Below are 22,730 nucleotides of genomic sequence, written 5' to 3'. Positions count from 1 at the left end.
TCCGCATTGCTGAAGGGGAAGATGTAGGCATTTCGTCTGAGCCGGGTTGGCTAGGTGGAACTGTGGCAGAAGCGGAAGTCCTAAAGCGGCCAGTTAAGCACTGGGAAGAAATGGCATTTGAGCTGCCTCTGTATGAGAGTTTCCTCGTATGCTGTAACAGCACTGTGGAAAGCGAGTTGTTTGTCAGCTTCCTAAAGAGCTGGAGGCAAGACAGTTTATGGCTTGTCTCCCATTGAAGGATGGAGGCAGTGCTTTGTGCCTTCCACCTCTACAGCAATGGAGGGTGCGGCTGAGAGTAAAGGGGTCTTTCTGCCATTGGTGCTTTCTGACACTCTCCCAACCATTGCACTTCGTGGTTAGTTAAAAGCCTATTGCCTCTCTCCTCCTCAGCATGTGGAACCACAATCATATGGGCCTCATCCCCATTGCTCAAGGGGAAGATGTAGGCATTTCGTCTGAGCCGGGTTGGCAAGGTGGAAACGTGCAGGATGCAGATGTCCCAGACTGGCGAGTGAAGTGCTGAAAAGAAGCGGCGTTCAGCCTCCTTTGTGTGAGATGTTCCCAGGACGCTGTAAGAGCCCTGTGGAAAGGGAGTTTTTTCTCCACTTCCTAAAGAGCTGGAAGCAGGACAAGATGTGGTTTGTCTCCCATTGAGGGGTGGATCCAGAACCAGTGCCTTGTGCCTTCCACCTCGAGAGCACTGGAGGGCATGGCTGAGAGCAAAGGGGCCTTTGTGACATAGCTGGTTTCCGACGCTCTCTAAGCAGTGTAAAATGGTGGTTGGCAAAAGGCATGCAGTTGATCGCCTCCTAAGCATGTGGATGCTCAATCATCTGGGAATCAGCACAGTTGCTTCAGGGGAAGATGGAGGCATTTCGTCTGAGCCGGGTTGGCAAGGTGGAAATGCGGCAGAAGCAGATGTTGCAGATTGGTGAGTTAAGGGCTGAAAAGACACGGTGTTCAGCTGCCTTTGTATGAGACGTTCCCAGGACGCTGTAAGAGCACTGTGGAATGCGAGTGCTTTCCCAGCTTCCCAAAGAGCTGGAAGCAGGACAGTTGATGGCTTGTCTCCCATTGAAGGATGGAGGCAGTGCTTTGTGCCTTCCACCTCTAGAGCAATGGAGGGCACGGCTGAGAGCAAAGGGCCCTTTCTGACCTAGGTGCATTCTGACCCTCTCTGACCCAGTGCACAATGGCGGTTTGTAAAAAGCCTATTGTCTGCTCCTGCTAAGCATGCGGAAGCACAGTCATCTGGGCCTCGTCCCCGTTGCTGAAGGGGAAGATGTAGGCATTTCGTCTGAGCCGGGTTGGCAAGGTGGAAATGTGGCAGGAGCAGAAGTTCCAAATCTGCGAGTTAAGCGCTGAAAAGAAATGGCATATCAGCTGCCTTTGTATGAGATGTTGCCAGGACACAGAAAGAGCACTGTTGAAAGCGAGTTCTTTCTCAGCTTCCTAAAGAGATGGAAGGAAGATGGTCTGTGGCTTGTCGCCCCTTGAGGGGTGGGGGGAGCCAGTGCATTGTGCATTCCACGTCCAGAGCAATGAAGGGCACGGCTGAGAGCAAAGGGGTCTTTCTGACCTAGCTGCTTTCCGACACTCTCTCCAGCAGTGCCCAGTGGTGGTTGGAAAAAGGCGTGCAGTCTATCGCCTCCTAAGCACGTGGACGCTCAATCATTTGGGACTCAGCCCAGTTGCTTCAGGGGAAGATGTAGGCATTTCGTCTGAGCCGGCTTGGCAAGGTGGAATTGCAGCAGAAGCAGAAGTCCTAAAGCTGCGAGTTGAGGGCTGGGCAGAAAGGCCATTTGAGCTGCCTTTGTATGAGAAGATCCCCGGTGTGCTGTAACAGGACTGTGGAAAGCGAGTTGTTTGTCAGCTTCCTAAAGAGCTGGAGGCAAGACAGTTTATGGCTTGTCTCCCATTGAAGGATGGAGGCAGTGCTTTGTGCCTTCCACCACTAGAGCAATGGAGGGCACGGCTGAGAGCAAAGGGCCCTTTCTGACATAGGTGCATTCTGACCCTCTCTGACCCAGTGCACAATGGCGGTTTGTAAAAAGCCTATTGTCTGCTCCTGCTAAGCATGCGGAAGCACAGTCATCTGGGCCTCGTCCGCATTGCTGAAGGGGAAGATGTAGGCATTTCGTCTGAGCCGGGTTGGCTAGGTGGAACTGTGGCAGAAGCGGAAGTCCTAAAGCGGCCAGTTAAGCACTGGGAAGAAATGGCATTTGAGCTGCCTCTGTATGAGAGTTTCCTCGTATGCTGTAACAGCACTGTGGAAAGCGAGTTGTTTGTCAGCTTCCTAAAGAGCTGGAGGCAAGACAGTTTATGGCTTGTCTCCCATTGAAGGATGGAGGCAGTGCTTTGTGCCTTCCACCTCTACAGCAATGGAGGGTGCGGCTGAGAGTAAAGGGGTCTTTCTGCCATTGGTGCTTTCTGACACTCTCCCAACCATTGCACTTCGTGGTTAGTTAAAAGCCTATTGCCTCTCTCCTCCTCAGCATGTGGAACCACAATCATATGGGCCTCATCCCCATTGCTCAAGGGGAAGATGTAGGCATTTCGTCTGAGCCGGGTTGGCAAGGTGGAAACGTGCAGGATGCAGATGTCCCAGACTGGCGAGTGAAGTGCTGAAAAGAAGCGGCGTTCAGCCTCCTTTGTATGACATGTTCCCAGGACGCTGTAAGAGCCCTGTGGAAAGGGAGTTTTTTCTCCACTTCCTAAAGAGCTGGAAGCAGGACAAGATGTGGTTTGTCTCCCATTGAGGGGTGGATCCAGAACCAGTGCCTTGTGCCTTCCACCTCGAGAGCACTGGAGGGCATGGCTGAGAGCAAAGGGGCCTTTGTGACATAGCTGGTTTCCGACGCTCTGTAAGCAGTGTAAAATGGTGGTTGGCAAAAGGCATGCAGTTGATCGCCTCCTAAGCATGTGGATGCTCAGTCATCTGGGAATCAGCACAGTTGCTTCAGGGGAAGATGTAGGCATTTCGTCTGAGCCGGGTTGGCAAGGTGGAAATGCGGCAGAAGCAGATGTTGCAGATTGGTGAGTTAAGGGCTGAAAAGACATGGTGTTCAGCTGCCTTTGTATGAGACGTTCCCAGGACGCTGTAAGAGCACTGTGGAATGCGAGTGCTTTCCCAGCTTCCCAAAGAGCTGGAAGCAGGACAGTTGATGGCTTGTCTCCCATTGAAGGATGGAGGCAGTGCTTTGTGCCTTCCACCTCTAGAGCAATGGAGGGCACGGCCGAGAGCAAAGGGCCCTTTCTGACCTAGGTGCATTCTGAGCCCCTCTGACCCAGTGCACATGGCGGTTTGTAAAAAGCCTATTGTCTGCTCCTGCTAAGCATGCGGAAGCACAGTCATCTGGGCCTCGTCCCCGTTGCTGAAGGGGAAGATGTAGGCATTTCGTCTGAGCCGGGTTGGCAAGGTGGAAATGTGGCAGGAGCAGAAGTTCCAAATCTGCGAGTTAAGCGCTGAAAAGAAATGGCATATCAGCTGCCTTTGTATGAGATGTTGCCAGGACACAGAAAGAGCACTGTTGAAAGCGAGTTCTTTCTCAGCTTCCTAAAGAGATGGAAGGAAGATGGTCTGTGGCTTGTCGCCCCTTGAGGGGTGGGGGGAGCCAGTGCATTGTGCATTCCACGTCCAGAGCAATGAAGGGCACGGCTGAGAGCAAAGGGGTCTTTCTGACCTAGCTGCTTTCCGACACTCTCTCCAGCAGTGCCCAGTGGTGGTTGGAAAAAGGCGTGCAGTCTATCGCCTCCGAAGCACGTGGACGCTCAATCATTTGGGACTCAGCCCAGTTGCTTCAGGGGAAGATGTAGGCATTTCGTCTGAGCCGGGTTGGCAAGGTGGAACTGTGGCAGAAGCGAAAGTCCTAAAGCGGCCAGTTAAGCACTGGGAAGAAATGGCATTTGAGCTGCCTCTGTATGAGAGTTTCCTCGTATGCTGTAACAGCCCTGTGGAAAGCGAGTTGTTTGTCAGCTTCCTAAAGAGCTGGAGGCAAGACAGTTTATGGCTTGTCTCCCATTGAAGGATGGAGGCAGTGCTTTGTGCCTTCAACCTCTACAGCAATGGTGGGCGCGGCTGAGAGTAAAGGGGTCTTTCTGCCATTGGTGCTTTCTGACACTCTCCCAACCATTGCACTTCGTGGTTAGTTAAAAGCCTATTGTCTCTCTCCTCCTCATCATGTGGAACCACAATCATATGGGCCTCATCCCCATTGCTCAAGGGGAAGATGTAGGCATTTCGTCTGAGCCGGGTTGGCAAGGTGGAAACGTGCAGGATGCAGATGTCCCAGACTGGCGAGTGAAGTGCTGAAAAGAAACGGCGTTCAGCCTCCTTTGTATGAGATGTTCCCAGGACGCTGTAAGAGCCCTGAGGAAAGGGAGTTTTTTCTCCACTTCCCAAAGAGCTGGAAGCAGGACAAGATGTGGTTTGTCTCCCATTGAGGGGTGGATCCAGAACCAGTGCCTTGTGCCTTCCACCTCGAGAGCAATGGAGGGCATGGCTGAGAGCAAAGGGGCCTTTCTGACATAGCTGCTTTCCGACGCTCTCTAAGCAGTGTAAAATGGTGGTTGGCAAAAGGCATGCAGTTGATCGCCTCCTAAGCATGTGGATGCTCAATCATCTGGGAATCAGCTCAGTTGTTTCAGGGGAAGATGGAGGCATTTCGTCTGAGCCGGGTTGGCAAGGTGGAAATGCGGCAGAAGCAGATGTTGCAGATTGGTGAGTTAAGGGCTGAAAAGACACGGTGTTCAGCTGCCTTTGTATGAGACTTTCCCAGGACGCTGTAAGAGCACTGTGGAATGCGAGTGCTTTCCCAGCTTCCCAAAGAGCTGGAAGCAGGACAGTTGATAGCTTGTCTCCCATTGAAGGATGGAGGCAGTGCTTTGTGCCTTCCACCTCTAGAGCAATGGAGGGCACGGCTGAGAGCAAAGGGCCCTTTCTGACCTAGGTGCATTCTGACCCTCTCTGACCCAGTGCACAATGGCGGTTTGTAAAAAGCCTATTGTCTGCTCCTGCTAAGCATGCGGAAGCACAGTCATCTGGGCCTCGTCCCCGTTGCTGAAGGGGAAGATGTAGGCATTTCGTCTGAGCCGGGTTGGCAAGGTGGAAATGTGGCAGGAGCAGAAGTTCCAAATCTGCGAGTTAAGCGCTGAAAAGAAATGGCATATCAGCTGCCTTTGTATGAGATGTTGCCAGGACACAGAAAGAGCACTGTTGAAAGCGAGTTCTTTCTCAGCTTCCTAAAGAGATGGAAGGAAGATGGTCTGTGGCTTGTCGCCCCTTGAGGGGTGGGGGGAGCCAGTGCATTGTGCATTCCACGTCCAGAGCAATGAAGGGCACGGCTGAGAGCAAAGGGGTCTTTCTGACCTAGCTGCTTTCCGACACTCTCTCCAGCAGTGCCCAGTGGTGGTTGGAAAAAGGCGTGCAGTCTATCGCCTCCTAAGCACGTGGACGCTCAATCATTTGGGACTCAGCCCAGTTGCTTCAGGGGAAGATGTAGGCATTTCGTCTGAGCCGGCTTGGCAAGGTGGAATTGCAGCAGAAGCAGAAGTCCTAAAGCTGCGAGTTGAGGGCTGGGCAGAAAGGCCATTTGAGCTGCCTTTGTATGAGAAGTTCCCCGGTGTGCTGTAACAGGACTGTGGAAAGCGAGTTGTTTGTCAGCTTCCTAAAGAGCTGGAGGCAAGACAGTTTATGGCTTGTCTCCCATTGAAGGATGGAGGCAGTGCTTTGTGCCTTCCACCTCTAGAGCAATGGAGGGCACGGCTGAGAGCAAAGGGCCCTTTCTGACATAGGTGCATTCTGACCCTCTCTGACCCAGTGCACAAGGGCGGTTTGTAAAAAGCCTATTGTCTGCTCCTGCTAAGCATGTGGAAGCACAATCCTGTGGGCCTCGTCCCCGTTGATGAAGGGGAAGATGTAGGCATTTCGTCTGAGCCGGGTTGGCAAGGTGGAACTGTGGCAGAATCGAAAGTCCTAAAGCGGCCAGTTAAGCACTGGGAAGAAATGGCATTTGAGCTGCCTCTGTATGAGAGTTTCCTCGTATGCTGTAACAGCCCTGTGGAAAGCGAGTTGTTTGTCAGCTTCCTAAAGAGCTGGAGGCAAGACAGTTTATGGCTTGTCTCCCATTGAAGGATGGAGGCAGTGCTTTGTGCCTTCAACCTCTACAGCAATGGAGGGCGCGGCTGAGAGTAAAGGGGTCTTTCTGCCATTGGTGCTTTCTGACACTCTCCCAACCATTGCACTTCGTGGTTAGTTAAAAGCCTATTGTCTCTCTCCTCCTCAGCATGTGGAACCACAATCATATGGGCCTCATCCCCATTGCTCAAGGGGAAGATGTAGGCATTTCGTCTGAGCCGGGTTGGCAAGGTGGAAACGTGCAGGATGCAGATGTCCCAGACTGGCGAGTGAAGTGCTGAAAAGAAACGGCGTTCAGCCTCCTTTGTATGAGATGTTCCCAGGACGCTGTAAGAGCCCTGAGGAAAGGGAGTTTTTTCTCCACTTCCCAAAGAGCTGGAAGCAGGACAAGATGTGGTTTGTCTCCCATTGAGGGGTGGATCCAGAACCAGTGCCTTGTGCCTTCCACCTCGAGAGCAATGGAAGCATGGCTGAGAGCAAAGGGGCCTTTCTGACATAGCTGCTTTCCGACGCTCTCTAAGCAGTGTAAAATGGTGGTTGGCAAAAGGCATGCAGTTGATCGCCTCCTAAGCATGTGGATGCTCAATCATCTGGGAATCAGCTCAGTTGCTTCAGGGGAAGATGGAGGCATTTCGTCTGAGCCGGGTTGGCAAGGTGGAAATGCGGCAGAAGCAGATGTTGCAGATTGGTGAGTTAAGGGCTGAAAAGACACGGTGTTCAGCTGCCTTTGTATGAGACTTTCCCAGGACGCTGTAAGAGCACTGTGGAATGCGAGTGCTTTCCCAGCTTCCCAAAGAGCTGGAAGCAGGACAGTTGATGGCTTGTCTCCCATTGAAGGATGGAGGCAGTGCTTTGTGCCTTCCACCTCTAGAGCAATGGAGGGCACGGCTGAGAGCAAAGGGCCCTTTCTGACCTAGGTGCATTCTGACCCTCTCTGACCCAGTGCACAATGGCGGTTTGTAAAAAGCCTATTGTCTGCTCCTGCTAAGCATGCGGAAGCACAGTCATCTGGGCCTCGTCCCCGTTGCTGAAGGGGAAGATGTAGGCATTTCGTCTGAGCCGGGTTGGCAAGGTGGAAATGTGGCAGGAGCAGAAGTTCCAAATCTGCGAGTTAAGCGCTGAAAAGAAATGGCATATCAGCTGCCTTTGTATGAGATGTTGCCAGGACACAGAAAGAGCACTGTTGAAAGCGAGTTCTTTCTCAGCTTCCTAAAGAGATGGAAGGAAGATGGTCTGTGGCTTGTCGCCCCTTGAGGGGTGGGGGGAGCCAGTGCATTGTGCATTCCACGTCCAGAGCAATGAAGGGCACGGCTGAGAGCAAAGGGGTCTTTCTGACCTAGCTGCTTTCCGACACTCTCTCCAGCAGTGCCCAGTGGTGGTTGGAAAAAGGCGTGCAGTCTATCGCCTCCTAAGCACGTGGACGCTCAATCATTTGGGACTCAGCCCAGTTGCTTCAGGGGAAGATGTAGGCATTTCGTCTGAGCCGGCTTGGCAAGGTGGAATTGCAGCAGAAGCAGAAGTCCTAAAGCTGCGAGTTGAGGGCTGGGCAGAAAGGCCATTTGAGCTGCCTTTGTATGAGAAGTTCCCCGGTGTGCTGTAACAGGACTGTGGAAAGCGAGTTGTTTGTCAGCTTCCATAAGAGCTGGAGGCAAGACAGTTTATGGCTTGTCTCCCATTGAAGGATGGAGGCAGTGCTTTGTGCCTTCCACCTCTAGAGCAATGGAGGGCACGGCTGAGAGCAAAGGGCCCTTTCTGACATAGGTGCATTCTGACCCTCTCTGACCCAGTGCACAATGGCGGTTTGTAAAAAGCCTATTGTCTGCTCCTGCTAAGCATTTGGAAGCACAATCCTGTGGGCCTCGTCCCCGTTGATGAAGGGGAAGATGTAGGCATTTCGTCTGAGCCGGGTTGGCAAGGTGGAACTGTGGCAGAAGCGAAAGTCCTAAAGCAGCCAGTTAAGCACTGGGAAGAAATGGCATTTGAGCTGCCTCTGTATGAGAGTTTCCTCGTATGCTGTAACAGCCCTGTGGAAAGCGAGTTGTTTGTCAGCTTCCTAAAGAGCTGGAGGCAAGACAGTTTATGGCTTGTCTCCCATTGAAGGATGGAGGCAGTGCTTTGTGCCTTCAACCTCTACAGCAATGGAGGGCGCGGCTGAGAGTAAAGGGGTCTTTCTGCCATTGGTGCTTTCTGACACTCTCCCAACCATTGCACTTCGTGGTTAGTTAAAAGCCTATTGTCTCTCTCCTCCTCAGCATGTGGAACCACAATCATATGGGCCTCATCCCCATTGCTCAAGGGGAAGATGTAGGTATTTCGTCTGAGCCGGGTTGGCAAGGTGGAAACGTGCAGGATGCAGATGTCCCAGACTGGCGAGTGAAGTGCTGAAAAGAAACGGCGTTCAGCCTCCTTTGTATGAGATGTTCCCAGGACGCTGTAAGAGCCCTGAGGAAAGGGAGTTTTTTCTCCACTTCCCAAAGAGCTGGAAGCAGGACAAGATGTGCTTTGTCTCCCATTGAGGGGTGGATCCAGAACCAGTGCCTTGTGCCTTCCACCTCGAGAGCAATGGAGGGCATGGCTGAGAGCAAAGGGGCCTTTCTGACATAGCTGCTTTCCGACGCTCTCTAAGCAGTGTAAAATGGTGGTTGGCAAAAGGCATGCAGTTGATCGCCTCCTAAGCATGTGGATGCTCAATCATCTGGGAATCAGCACAGTTGCTTCAGGGGAAGATGTAGGCATTTCGTCTGAGCCGGGTTGGCAAGGTGGAAATGCGGCAGAAGCAGATGTTGCAGATTGGTGAGTTAAGGGCTGAAAAGACACGGTGTCCAGCTGCCTTTGTATGAGACGTTCCCAGGACGCTGTAAGAGCACTGTGGAATGCGAGTGCTTTCCCAGCTTCCGAAAGAGCTGGAAGCAGGACAGTTGATGGCTTGTCTCCCATTGAAGGATGGAGGCAGTGCTTTGTGCCTTCCACCTCTAGAGCAATGGAGGGCACGGCTGAGAGCAAAGGGCCCTTTCTGACCTAGGTGCATTCTGACCCCCTCTGACCCAGTGCACAATGGCGGTTTGTAAAAAGCCTATTGTCTGCTCCTGCTAAGCATGCGGAAGCACAGTCATCTGGGCCTCGTCCCCGTTGCTGAAGGGGAAGATGTAGGCATTTCGTCTGAGCCGGGTTGGCAAGGTGGAAATGTGGCAGGAGCAGAAGTTCCAAATCTGCGAGTTAAGCGCTGAAAAGAAATGGCATATCAGCTGCCTTTGTATGAGATGTTGCCAGGACACAGAAAGAGCACTGTTGAAAGCGAGTTCTTTCTCAGCTTCCTAAAGAGATGGAAGGAAGATGGTCTGTGGCTTGTCGCCCCTTGAGGGTTGGGGGGAGCCAGTGCATTGTGCATTCCACGTCCAGAGCAATGAAGGGCACGGCTGAGAGCAAAGGGGTCTTTCTGACCTAGCTGCTTTCCGACACTCTCTCCAGCAGTGCCCAGTGGTGGTTGGAAAAAGGCGTGCAGTCTATCGCCTCCGAAGAACGTGGACGCTCAATCATTTGGGACTCAGCCCAGTTGCTTCAGGGGAAGATGTAGGCATTTCGTCTGAGCCGGCTTGGCAAGGTGGAATTGCAGCAGAAGCAGAAGTCCTAAAGCTGCGACTTAAGGGCTGGGAAGAAAGGCCATTTGAGCTGGCTTTGTATGAGAAGTTCCCCGGTCTGCTGTAACAGGACTGTGGAAAGCGAGTTGTTTGTCAGCTTCCTAAAGAGCTGGAGGCAAGACAGTTTATGGCTTGTCTCCCATTGAAGGATGGAGGCAGTGCTTTGTGCCTTCCACCTCTAGAGCAATGGAGGGCACGGCTGAGAGCAAAGGGCCCTTTCTGACATAGGTGCATTCTGACCCCCTCTGACCCAGTGCACAATGGCGGTTTGTAAAAAGCCTATTGTCTGCTCCTGCTAAGCATGCGGAAGCACAGTCATCTGGACCTCGTCCCCGTTGCTGAAGGGGAAGATCTAGGCATTTCCTCTGATCCGGGTTGGCAAGGTGGAACTGTGGCAGAAGCGGAAGTCCTAATGAGGCCAGTTAAGCACTGGAAGAAATGGCATTTGAGCTGCCTCTGTATGAGAGTTTCCTCGTATGCTGTAACAGCCCTGTGGAAAGCGAGTTGTTTGTCAGCTTCCTAAAGAGCTGGAGGCAAGAGAGTTTATGGCTTGTCTCCCATTGAAGGATGGAGGCAGTGCTTTGTGCCTTCCACCTCTACAGCAATGGAGGGCGCGGCTGAGAGTAAAGGGGTCTTTCTGCCATTGGTGCTTTCTGACACTCTCCCAACCATTGCACTTCGTGGTTAGTTAAAAGCCTATTGTCTCTCTCCTCCTCATCATGTGGAACCACAATCATATGGGCCTCATCCCCATTGCTCAAGGGGAAGATGTAGGCATTTCGTCTGAGCCGGGTTGGCAAGGTGGAAACGTGCAGGATGCAGATGTCCCAGACTGGCGAGTGAAGTGCTGAAAAGAAATGGCGTTCAGCCTCCTTTGTATGAGATGTTCCCAGGACGCTGTAAGAGCCCTGTGGAAAGGAAGTATTTTCTCCACTTCCTAAAGAGCTGGAAGCAGGACAAGATGTGGTTTGTCTCCCATTGAGGGGTGGATCCAGAACCAGTGCCTTGTGCCTTCCACCTCGAGAGCAATGGAGGGCATGGCTGAGAGCAAAGGGGCCTTTCTGACATAGCTGCTTTCCGACGCTCTCTAAGCAGTGTAAAATGGTGGTTGGCAAAAGGCATGCAGTTGATCGCCTCCTAAGCATGTGGATGCTCAATCATCTGGGAATCAGCACAGTTGCTTCAGGGGAAGATGGAGGCATTTCGTCTGAGCCGGGTTGGCAAGGTGGAAATGCGGCAGAAGCAGATGTTGCAGATTGGTGAGTTAAGGGCTGAAAAGACACGGTGTCCAGCTGCCTTTGTATGAGATGTTCCCAGGACGCTGTAAGAGCACTGTGGAATGCGAGTGCTTTCCCAGCTTCCGAAAGAGCTGGAAGCAGGACAGTTGATGGCTTGTCTCCCATTGAAGGATGGAGGCAGTGCTTTGTGCCTTCCACCTCTAGAGCAATGGAGGGCACGGCTGAGAGCAAAGGGCCCTTTCTGACCTAGGTGCCTTCTGACCCTCTCTGACCCAGTGCACAATGGCGGTTTGTAAAAAGCCTATTGTCTGCTCCTGCTAAGCATGCGGAAGCACAGTCATCTGGGCCTCGTCCCCGTTGCTGAAGGGGAAGATGTAGGCATTTCGTCTGAGCCGGGTTGGCAAGGTGGAAATGTGGCAGGAGCAGAAGTTCCAAATCTGCGAGTTAAGCGCTGAAAAGAAATGGCATATCAGCTGCCTTTGTATGAGATGTTGCCAGGACACAGAAAGAGCACTGTTGAAAGCGAGTTCTTTCTCAGCTTCCTAAAGAGATGGAAGGAAGATGGTCTGTGGCTTGTCGCCCCTTGAGGGGTGGGGGGAGCCAGTGCATTGTGCATTCCACGTCCAGAGCAATGAAGGGCACGGCTGAGAGCAAAGGGGTCTTTCTGACCTAGCTGCTTTCCGACACTCTCTCCAGCAGTGCCCAGTGGTGGTTGGAAAAAGGCGTGCAGTCTATCGCCTCCTAAGCACGTGGACGCTCAATCATTTGGGACTCAGCCCAGTTGCTTCAGGGGAAGATGTAGGCATTTCGTCTGAGCCGGCTTGGCAAGGTGGAATTGCAGCAGAAGCAGAAGTCCTAAAGCTGCGAGTTGAGGGCTGGGCAGAAAGGCCATTTGAGCTGCCTTTGTATGAGAAGTTCCCCGGTGTGCTGTAACAGGACTGTGGAAAGCGAGTTGTTTGTCAGCTTCCTAAAGAGCTGGAGGCAAGACAGTTTATGGCTTGTCTCCCATTGAAGGATGGAGGCAGTGCTTTGTGCCTTCCACCTCTAGAGCAATGGAGGGCACGGCTGAGAGCAAAGGGCCCTTTCTGACATAGGTGCATTCTGACCCTCTCTGACCCAGTGCACAAGGGCGGTTTGTAAAAAGCCTATTGTCTGCTCCTGCTAAGCATGTGGAAGCACAATCCTGTGGGCCTCGTCCCCGTTGATGAAGGGGAAGATGTAGGCATTTCGTCTGAGCCGGGTTGGCAAGGTGGAACTGTGGCAGAAGCGAAAGTCCTAAAGCAGCCAGTTAAGCACTGGGAAGAAATGGCATTTGAGCTGCCTCTGTATGAGAGTTTCCTCGTATGCTGTAACAGCCCTGTGGAAAGCGAGTTGTTTGTCAGCTTCCTAAAGAGCTGGAGGCAAGACAGTTTATGGCTTGTCTCCCATTGAAGGATGGAGGCAGTGCTTTGTGCCTTCAACCTCTACAGCAATGGAGGGCGCGGCTGAGAGTAAAGGGGTCTTTCTGCCATTGGTGCTTTCTGACACTCTCCCAACCATTGCACTTCGTGGTTAGTTAAAAGCCTATTGTCTCTCTCCTCCTCAGCATGTGGAACCACAATCATATGGGCCTCATCCCCATTGCTCAAGGGGAAGATGTAGGCATTTCGTCTGAGCCGGGTTGGCAAGGTGGAAACGTGCAGGATGCAGATGTCCCAGACTGGCGAGTGAAGTGCTGAAAAGAAACGGCGTTCAGCCTGCTTTGTATGAGATGTTCCCAGGACGCTGTAAGAGCCCTGAGGAAAGGGAGTTTTTTCTCCACTTCCCAAAGAGCTGGAAGCAGGACAAGATGTGGTTTGTCTCCCATTGAGGGGTGGATCCAGAACCAGTGCCTTGTGCCTTCCACCTCGAGAGCAATGGAGGGCATGGCTGAGAGCAAAGGGGCCTTTCTGACATAGCTGCTTTCCGACGCTCTCTAAGCAGTGTAAAATGGTGGTTGGCAAAAGGCATGCAGTTGATCGCCTCCTAAGCATGTGGATGCTCAATCATCTGGGAATCAGCTCAGTTGCTTCAGGGGAAGATGGAGGCATTTCGTCTGAGCCGGGTTGGCAAGGTGGAAATGCGGCAGAAGCAGATGTTGCAGATTGGTGAGTTAAGGGCTGAAAAGACACGGTGTTCAGCTGCCTTTGTATGAGACTTTCCCAGGACGCTGTAAGAGCACTGTGGAATGTGAGTGCTTTCCCAGCTTCCGAAAGAGCTGGAAGCAGGACAGTTGATGGCTTGTCTCCCATTGAAGGATGGAGGCAGTGCTTTGTGCCTTCCACCTCTAGAGCAATGGAGGGCACGGCTGAGAGCAAAGGGCCCTTTCTGACCTAGGTGCATTCTGACCCTCTCTGACCCAGTGCACAATGGCGGTTTGTAAAAAGCCTATTGTCTGCTCCTGCTAAGCATGCGGAAGCACAGTCATCTGGGCCTCGTCCCCGTTGCTGAAGGGGAAGATGTAGGCATTTCGTCTGAGCCGGGTTGGCAAGGTGGAAATGTGGCAGGAGCAGAAGTTCCAAATCTGCGAGTTAAGCGCTGAAAAGAAATGGCATATCAGCTGCCTTTGTATGAGATGTTGCCAGGACACAGAAAGAGCACTGTTGAAAGCGAGTTCTTTCTCAGCTTCCTAAAGAGATGGAAGGAAGATGGTCTGTGGCTTGTCGCCCCTTGAGGGGTGGGGGGAGCCAGTGCATTGTGCATTCCACGTCCAGAGCAATGAAGGGCACGGCTGAGAGCAAAGGGGTCTTTCTGACCTAGCTGCTTTCCGACACTCTCTCCAGCAGTGCCCAGTGGTGGTTGGAAAAAGGCGTGCAGTCTATCGCCTCCTAAGCACGTGGACACTCAATCATTTGGGACTCAGCCCAGTTGCTTCAGGGGAAGATGTAGGCATTTCGTCTGAGCCGGCTTGGCAAGGTGGAATTGCAGCAGAAGCAGAAGTCCTAAAGCTGCGAGTTGAGGGCTGGGCAGAAAGGCCATTTGAGCTGCCTTTGTATGAGAAGTTCCCCGGTGTGCTGTAACAGGACTGTGGAAAGCGAGTTGTTTGTCAGCTTCCTAAAGAGCTGGAGGCAAGACAGTTTATGGCTTGTCTCCCATTGAAGGATGGAGGCAGTGCTTTGTGCCTTCCACCTCTAGAGCAATGGAGGGCACGGCTGAGAGCAAAGGGCCCTTTCTGACATAGGTGCATTCTGACCCTCTCTGACCCAGTGCACAATGGCGGTTTGTAAAAAGCCTATTGTCTGCTCCTGCTAAGCATGTGGAAGCACAATCCTGTGGGCCTCGTCCCCGTTGATGAAGGGGAAGATGTAGGCATTTCGTCTGAGCCGGGTTGGCAAGGTGGAACTGTGGCAGAAGCAAAAGTCCTAAAGCGGCCAGTTAAGCACTGGGAAGAAATGGCATTTGAGCTGCCTCTGTATGAGAGTTTCCTCGTATGCTGTAACAGCCCTGTGGAAAGCGAGTTGTTTGTCAGCTTCCTAAAGAGCTGGAGGCAAGACAGTTTATGGCTTGTCTCCCATTGAAGGATGGAGGCAGTGCTTTGTGCCTTCAACCTCTACAGCAATGGAGGGCGCGGCTGAGAGTAAAGGGGTCTTTCTGCCATTGGTGCTTTCTGACACTCTCCCAACCATTGCACTTCGTGGTTAGTTAAAAGCCTATTGTCTCTCTCCTCCTCAGCATGTGGAACCACAATCATATGGGCCTCATCCCCATTGCTCAAGGGGAAGATGTAGGCATTTCGTCTGAGCCGGGTTGGCAAGGTGGAAACGTGCAGGATGCAGATGTCCCAGACTGGCGAGTGAAGTGCTGAAAAGAAACGGCGTTCAGCCTCCTTTGTATGAGATGTTCCCAGGACGCTGTAAGAGCCCTGAGGAAAGGGAGTTTTTTCTCCACTTCCCAAAGAGCTGGAAGCAGGACAAGATGTGGTTTGTCTCCCATTGAGGGGTGGATCCAGAACCAGTGCCTTGTGCCTTCCACCTCGAGAGCAATGGAGGGCATGGCTGAGAGCAAAGGGGCCTTTCTGACATAGCTGCTTTCCGACGCTCTCTAAGCAGTGTAAAATGGTGGTTGGCAAAAGGCATGCAGTTGATCGCCTCCTAAGCATGTGGATGCTCAATCATCTGGGAATCAGCACAGTTGCTTCAGGGGAAGATGTAGGCATTTCGTCTGAGCCGGGTTGGCAAGGTGGAAATGCGGCAGAAGCAGATGTTGCAGATTGGTGAGTTAAGGGCTGAAAAGACACGGTGTTCAGCTGCCTTTGTATGAGACGTTCCCAGGACGCTGTAAGAGCACTGTGGAATGCGAGTGCTTTCCCAGCTTCCTAAAGAGCTGGAAGCAGGACAGTTGATGGCTTGTCTCCCATTGAAGGATGGAGGCAGTGCTTTGTGCCTTCCACCTCTAGAGCAATGGAGGGCACGGCTGAGAGCAAAGGGCCCTTTCTGACCTAGGTGCATTCTGACCCCCTCTGACCCAGTGCACAATGGCGGTTTGTAAAAAGCCTATTGTCTGCTCCTGCTAAGCATGCGGAAGCACAGTCATCTGGGCCTCGTCCCCGTTGCTGAAGGGGAAGATGTAGGCATTTCGTCTGAGCCGGGTTGGCAAGGTGGAAATGTGGCAGGAGCAGAAGTTCCAAATCTGCGAGTTAAGCGCTGAAAAGAAATGGCATATCAGCTGCCTTTGTATGAGATGTTGCCAGGACACAGAAAGAGCACTGTTGAAAGCGAGTTCTTTCTCAGCTTCCTAAAGAGATGGAAGGAAGATGGTCTGTGGCTTGTCGCCCCTTGAGGGGTGGGGGGAGCCAGTGCATTGTGCATTCCACGTCCAGAGCAATGAAGGGCACGGCTGAGAGCAAAGGGGTCTTTCTGACCTAGCTGCTTTCCGACACTCTCTCCAGCAGTGCCCAGTAGTGGTTGGAAAATGGCGTGCAGTCTATCGCCTCCGAAGCACGTGGACGCTCAATCATTTGGGACTCAGCCCAGTTGCTTCAGGGGAAGATGTAGGCATTTCGTCTGAGCCGGGTTGGCAAGGTGGAATTGCAGCAGAAGCAGAAGTCCTAAAGCTGCGAGTTAAGAGCTGGGAAGAAAGGCCATTTGAGCTGCCTTTGTATGAGAAGTTCCCCGGTCTGCTGTAACAGGACTGTGGAAAGCGAGTTGTTTGTCAGCTTCCTAAAGAGCTGGAGGCAAGACAGTTTATGGCTTGTCTCCCATTGAAGGATGGAAGCAGTGCTTTGTGCCTTCCACCTCTAGAGCAATGGAGGGCACGGCTGAGAGCAAAGGGCCCTTTCTGACATAGGTGCATTCTGACCCCCTCTGACCCAGTGCACAATGGCGGTTTGTAAAAAGCCTATTGTCTGCTCCTGCTAAGCATGCGGAAGCACAGTCATCTGGACCTCGTCCCCGTTGCTGAAGGGGAAGATGTAGGCATTTCCTCTGATCCGGGTTGGCAAGGTGGAACTGTGGCAGAAGCGGAAGTCCTAAAGAGGCCAGTTAAGCACTGGAAGAAATGGCATTTGAGCTGCCTCTGTATGAGAGTTTCCTCGTATGCTGTAACAGCCCTGTGGAAAGCGAGTTGTTTGTCAGCTTCCTAAAGAGCTGGAGGCAAGACAGTTTATGGCTTGTCTCCCATTGAAGGATGGAGGCAGTGCTTTGTGCCTTCCACCTCTACAGCAATGGAGGGCGCTGCTGAGAGTAAAGGGGTCTTTCTGCCATTGGTGCTTTCTGACACTCTCCCAACCATTGCACTTCGTGGTTAGTTAAAAGCCTATTGTCTCTCTCCTCCTCATCATGTGGAACCACAATCATATGGGCCTCATCCCCATTGCTCAAGGGGAAGATGTAGGCATTTCGTCTGAGCCGGGTTGGCAAGGTGGAAACGTGCAGGATGCAGATGTCCCAGACTGGCGAGTGAAGTGCTGAAAAGAAATGGCGTTCAGCCTCCTTTGTATGAGATGTTCCCAGGACGCTGTAAGAGCCCTGTGGAAAGGAAGTATTTTCTCCACTTCCTAAAGAGCTGGAAGCAGGACAAGATGTGGTTTGTCTCCCATTGAGGGGTGGATCCAGAACCAGTGCCTTGTGCCTTCCACCTCGAGAGCAATGGAGGGCATGGCTGAGAGCAAAGGGGCCTTTCTGACATAGCTGCTTTCCGACGCTCTCTAAGCAGTGTAAAATGGTGGTTGGCAAAAGGCATGCAGTTGATCGCCTCCTAAGCATGTGGATGCTCAATCATCTGGGAATCAGCACAGTTGCTTCAGGGGAAGATGGAGGCATTTCGTCTGAGCCGGGTTGGCAAGGTGGAAATGCGGCAGAAGCAGATGTTGCAGATTGGTGAGTTAAGGGCTGAAAAGACACGGTGTCCAGCTGCCTTTGTATGAGACGTTCCCAGGACGCTGTAAGAGCACTGTGGAATGCGAGTGCTTTCCCAGCTTCCTAAAGAGCTGGAAGCAGGACAGTTGATGGCTTGTCTCCCATTGAAGGATGGAGGCAGTGCTTTGTGCCTTGCACCTCTAGAGCAATGGAGGGCACCTCTGAGAGCAAAGGGCCCTTTCTGACCTAGGTGCATTCTGACCCTCTCTGACCCAGTGCACAATGGCGGTTTGTAAAAAGCTTATTGTCTGCTCCTGCTAAGCATGCGGAAGCACAGTCATCTGGGCCTCGTCCCCGTTGCTGAAGGGGAAGATGTAGGCATTTCGTCTGAGCCGGGTTGGCAAGGTGGAAATGTGGCAGGAGCAGAAGTTCCAAATCTGCGAGTTAAGCGCTGAAAAGAAATGGCATATCAGCTGCCTTTGTATGAGATGTTGCCAGGACACAGAAAGAGCACTGTTGAAAGCGAGTTCTTTCTCAGCTTCCTAAAGAGATGGAAGGAAGATGGTCTGTGGCTTGTCGCCCCTTGAGGGTTGGGGGGAGCCAGTGCATTGTGCATTCCACGTCCAGAGCAATGAAGGGCACGGCTGAGAGCAAAGGGGTCTTTCTGACCTAGCTGCTTTCCGACACTCTCTCCAGCAGTGCCCAGTGGTGGTTGGAAAAAGGCGTGCAGTCTATAGCCTCCGAAGCACGTGGACGCTCAATCATTTGGGACTCAGCCCAGTTGCTTCAGGGGAAGATGTAGGCATTTCGTCTGAGCCGGGTTGGCAAGGTGGAATTGCAGCAGAAGCAGAAGTCCTAAAGCTGCGAGTTAAGGGCTGGGAAGAAAGGCCATTTGAGCTGCCTTTGTATGAGAAGTTCCCCGGTCTGCTGTAACAGGACTGTGGAAAGCGAGTTGTTTGTCAGCTTCCTAAAGAGCTGGAGGCAAGACAGTTTATGGCTTGTCTCCCATTGAAGGATGGAGGCAGTGCTTTGTGCCTTCCACCTCTAGAGCAATGGAGGGCACGGCTGAGAGCAAAGGGCCCTTTCTGACATAGGTGCATTCTGACCCCCTCTGACCCAGTGCACAATGGCGGTTTGTAAAAAGCCTATTGTCTGCTCCTGCTAAGCATGCGGAAGCACAGTCATCTGGACCTCGTCCCCGTTGCTGAAGGGGAAGATGTAGGCATTTCGCCTGAGCCGGGTTGGCAAGGTGGAACTGTGGCAGAAGCGGAAGTCCTAAAGCGGCCAGTTAAGCACTGGGAAGAAATGGCATTTGAGCTGCCTCTGTATGAGAGTTTCCTCGTATGCTGTAACAGCCCTGTGGAAAGCGAGTTGTTTGTCAGCTTCCTAAAGAGCTGGAGGCAAGACAGTTTATGGCTTGTCTCCCATTGAAGGATGGAGGCAGTGCTTTGTGCCTTCAACCTCTACAGCAATGGAGGGCGCGGCTGAGAGTAAAGGGGTCTTTCTGCCATTGGTGCTTTCTGACACTCTCCCAACCATTGCACTTCGTGGTTAGTTAAAAGCCTATTGTCTCTCTCCTCCTCAGCATGTGGAACCACAATCATATGGGCCTCATCCCCATTGCTCAAGGGGAAGATGTAGGCATTTCGTGTGAGCCGGGTTGGCAAGGTGGAAACGTGCAGGATGCAGATGTCCCAGACTGGCGAGTGAAGTGCTGAAAAGAAGCGGCGTTAGCCTCCTTTGTATGAGATGTTCCCAGGACGCTGTAAGAGCCCTGAGGAAAGGGAGTTTTTTCTCCACTTCCCAAAGAGCTGGAAGCAGGACAAGATGTGGTTTGTCTCCCATTGAGGGGTGGATCCAGAACCAGTGCCTTGTGCCTTCCACCTCGAGAGCAATGGAGGGCATGGCTGAGAGCAAAGGGGCCTTTCTGACATAGCTGCTTTCCGACGCTCTCTAAGCAGTGTAAAATGGTGGTTGGCAAAAGGCATGCAGTTGATCGCCTCCTAAGCATGTGGATGCTCAATCATCTGGGAATCAGCACAGTTGCTTCAGGGGAAGATGGAGGCATTTCGTCTGAGCCGGGTTGGCAAGGTGGAAATGCGGCAGAAGCAGATGTTGCAGATTGGTGAGTTAAGGGCTGAAAAGACACGGTGTTCAGCTGCCTTTGTATGAGACGTTCCCAGGACGCTGTAAGAGCACTGTGGAATGCGAGTGCTTTCCCAGCTTCCTAAAGAGCTGGAAGCAGGACAGTTGATGGCTTGTCTCCCATTGAAGGATGGAGGCAGTGCTTTGTGCCTTCCACCTCTAGAGCAATGGAGGGCACGGCTGAGAGCAAAGGGCCCTTTCTGACCTAGGTGCATTCTGACCCTCTCTGACCCAGTGCACAATGGCGGTTTGTAAAAAGCCTATTGTCTGCTCCTACTAAGCATGCGGAAGCACAGTCATCTGGGCCTCGTCCCCGTTGCTGAAGGGGAAGATGTAGGCATTTCGTCTGAGCCGGGTTGGCAAGGTGGAAATGTGGCAGGAACAGAAGTTCCAAATCTGCGAGTTAAGCGCTGAAAAGAAATGGCATATCAGCTGCCTTTGTATGAGATGTTGCCAGGACACAGAAAGAGCACTGTTGAAAGCGAGTTCTTTCTCAGCTTCCTAAAGAGATGGAAGGAAGATGGTCTGTGGCTAGTCGCCCCTTGAGGGGTGGGGGGAGCCAGTGCATTGTGCATTCCACGTCCAGAGCAATGAAGGGCACGGCTGAGAGCAAAGGGGTCTTTCTGACCTAGCTGCTTTCCGACACTCTCTCCAGCAGTGCCCAGTGGTGGTTGGAAAAAGGCGTGCAGTCTATCGCCTCCGAAGCACGTGGACGCTCAATCATTTGGGACTCAGCCCAGTTGCTTCAGGGGAAGATGTAGGCATTTCGTCTGAGCCGGGTTGGCAAGGTGGAATTGCAGCAGAAGCAGAAGTCCTAAAGCTGCGAGTTAAGGGCTGGGAAGAAAGGCCATTTGAGCTGCCTTTGTATGAGAAGTTCCCCGGTCTGCTGTAACAGGACTGTGGAAAGCGAGTTGTTTGTCAGCTTCCTAAAGAGCTGGAGGCAAGACAGTTTATGGCTTGTCTCCCATTGAAGGATGGAGGCAGTGCTTTGTGCCTTCCACCTCTAGAGCAATGGAGGGCACGGCTGAGAGCAAAGGGCCCTTTCTGACATAGGTGCATTCTGACCCCCTCTGACCCAGTGCACAATGGCGGTTTGTAAAAAGCCTATTGTCTGCTCCTGCTAAGCATGCGGAAGCACAGTCATCTGGACCTCGTCCCCGTTGCTGAAGGGGAAGATGTAGGCATTTCCTCTGATCCGGGTTGGCAAGGTGGAACTGTGGCAGAAGCGGAAGTCCTAAAGCGGCCAGTTAAGCACTGGGAAGAAGTGGCATTTGAGCTGCCTCTGTATGAGAGTTTCCTCGTATGCTGTAACAGCCCTGTGGAAAGCGAGTTGTTTGTCAGCTTCCTAAAGAGCTGGAGGCAAGACAGTTTATGGCTTGTCTCCCATTGAAGGATGGAGGCAGTGCTTTGTGCCTTCAGCCTCTACAGCAATGGAGGGCGCGGCTGAGAGTAAAGGGGTCTTTCTGCCATTGGTGCTTTCTGACACTCTCCCAACCATTGCACTTCGTGGTTAGTTAAAAGCCTATTGTCTCTCTCCTCCTCAGCATGTGGAACCACAATCATATGGGCCTCATCCCCATTGCTCAAGGGGAAGATGTAGGCATTTCGTCTGAGCCGGGTTGGCAAGGTGGAAACGTGCAGGATGCAGATGTCCCAGACTGGCGAGTGAAGTGCTGAAAAGAAACGGCGTTCAGCCTCCTTTGTATGAGATGTTCCCAGGACGCTGTAAGAGCCCTGAGGAAAGGGAGTTTTTTCTCCACTTCCCAAAGAGCTGGAAGCAGGACAAGATGTGGTTTGTCTCCCATTGAGGGGTGGATCCAGAACCAGTGCCTTGTGCCTTCCACCTCGAGAGCAATGGAGGGCATGGCTGAGACCAAAGGGGCCTTTCTGACATAGCTGCTTTCCGACGCTCTCTAAGCAGTGTAAAATGGTGGTTGGCAAAAGGCATGCAGTTGATCGCCTCCTAAGCATGTGGATGCTCAATCATCTGGGAATCAGCACAGTTGCTTCAGGGGAAGATGGAGGCATTTCGTCTGAGCCGGGTTGGCAAGGTGGAAATGCGGCAGAAGCAGATGTTGCAGATTGGTGAGTTAAGGGCTGAAAAGACACGGTGTTCAGCTGCCTTTGTATGAGACGTTCCCAGGACGCTGTAAGAGCACTGTGGAATGCGAGTGCTTTCCCAGCTTCCTAAAGAGCTGGAAGCAGGACAGTTGATGGCTTGTCTCCCATTGAAGGATGGAGGCAGTGCTTTGTGCCTTCCACCTCTAGAGCAATGGAGGGCACGGCTGAGAGCAAAGGGCCCTTTCTGACCTAGGTGCATTCTGACCCCCTCTGACCCAGTGCACAATGGCGGTTTGTAAAAAGCCTATTGTCTGCTCCTGCTAAGCATGCGGAAGCACAGTCATCTGGGCCTCGTCCCCGTTGCTGAAGGGGAAGATGTAGGCATTTCGTCTGAGCCGGGTTGGCAAGGTGGAAATGTGGCAGGAGCAGAAGTTCCAAATCTGCGAGTTAAGCGCTGAAAAGAAATGGCATATCAGCTGCCTTTGTATGAGATGTTGCCAGGACACAGAAAGAGCACTGTTGAAAGCGAGTTCTTTCTCAGCTTCCTAAAGAGATGGAAGGAAGATGGTCTGTGGCTTGTCGCCCCTTGAGGGGTGGGGGGAGCCAGTGCATTGTGCATTCCACGTCCAGAGCAATGAAGGGCACGGCTGAGAGCAAAGGGGTCTTTCTGACCTAGCTGCTTTCCGACACTCTCTCCAGCAGTGCCCAGTGGTGGTTGGAAAAAGGCGTGCAGTCTATCGCCTCCGAAGCACGTGGACGCTCAATCATTTGGGACTCAGCCCAGTTGCTTCAGGGGAAGATGTAGGCATTTCGTCTGAGCCGGCTTGGCAAGGTGGAATTGCGGCAGAAGCAGAAGTCCTAAAGCTGCGAGTTGAGGGCTGGGAAGAAAGGCCATTTGAGCTGGCTTTGTATGAGAAGTTCCCCGGTCTGCTGTAACAGGACTGTGGAAAGCGAGTTGTTTGTCAGCTTCCTAAAGAGCTGGAGGGAAGACAGTTTATGGCTTGTCTCCCATTGAAGGATGGAGGCAGTGCTTTGTGCCTTCCACCTCTAGAGCAATGGAGGGCACGGCTGAGAGCAAAGGGCCCTTTCTGACATTGGTGCATTCTGACCCTCTCTGACCCAGTGCACAATGGCGGTTTGTAAAAAGCCTATTGTCTGCTCCTGCTAAGCATGCGGAAGCACAGTCATCTGGGCCTCG

This window comes from Equus caballus, chromosome 8 (genome assembly GCF_041296265.1).
Source record: "Equus caballus isolate H_3958 breed thoroughbred chromosome 8, TB-T2T, whole genome shotgun sequence".
Taxonomy (NCBI): Eukaryota; Metazoa; Chordata; class Mammalia; order Perissodactyla; family Equidae; genus Equus; species Equus caballus.
This window is presented reverse-complemented; position numbering follows the sequence as displayed.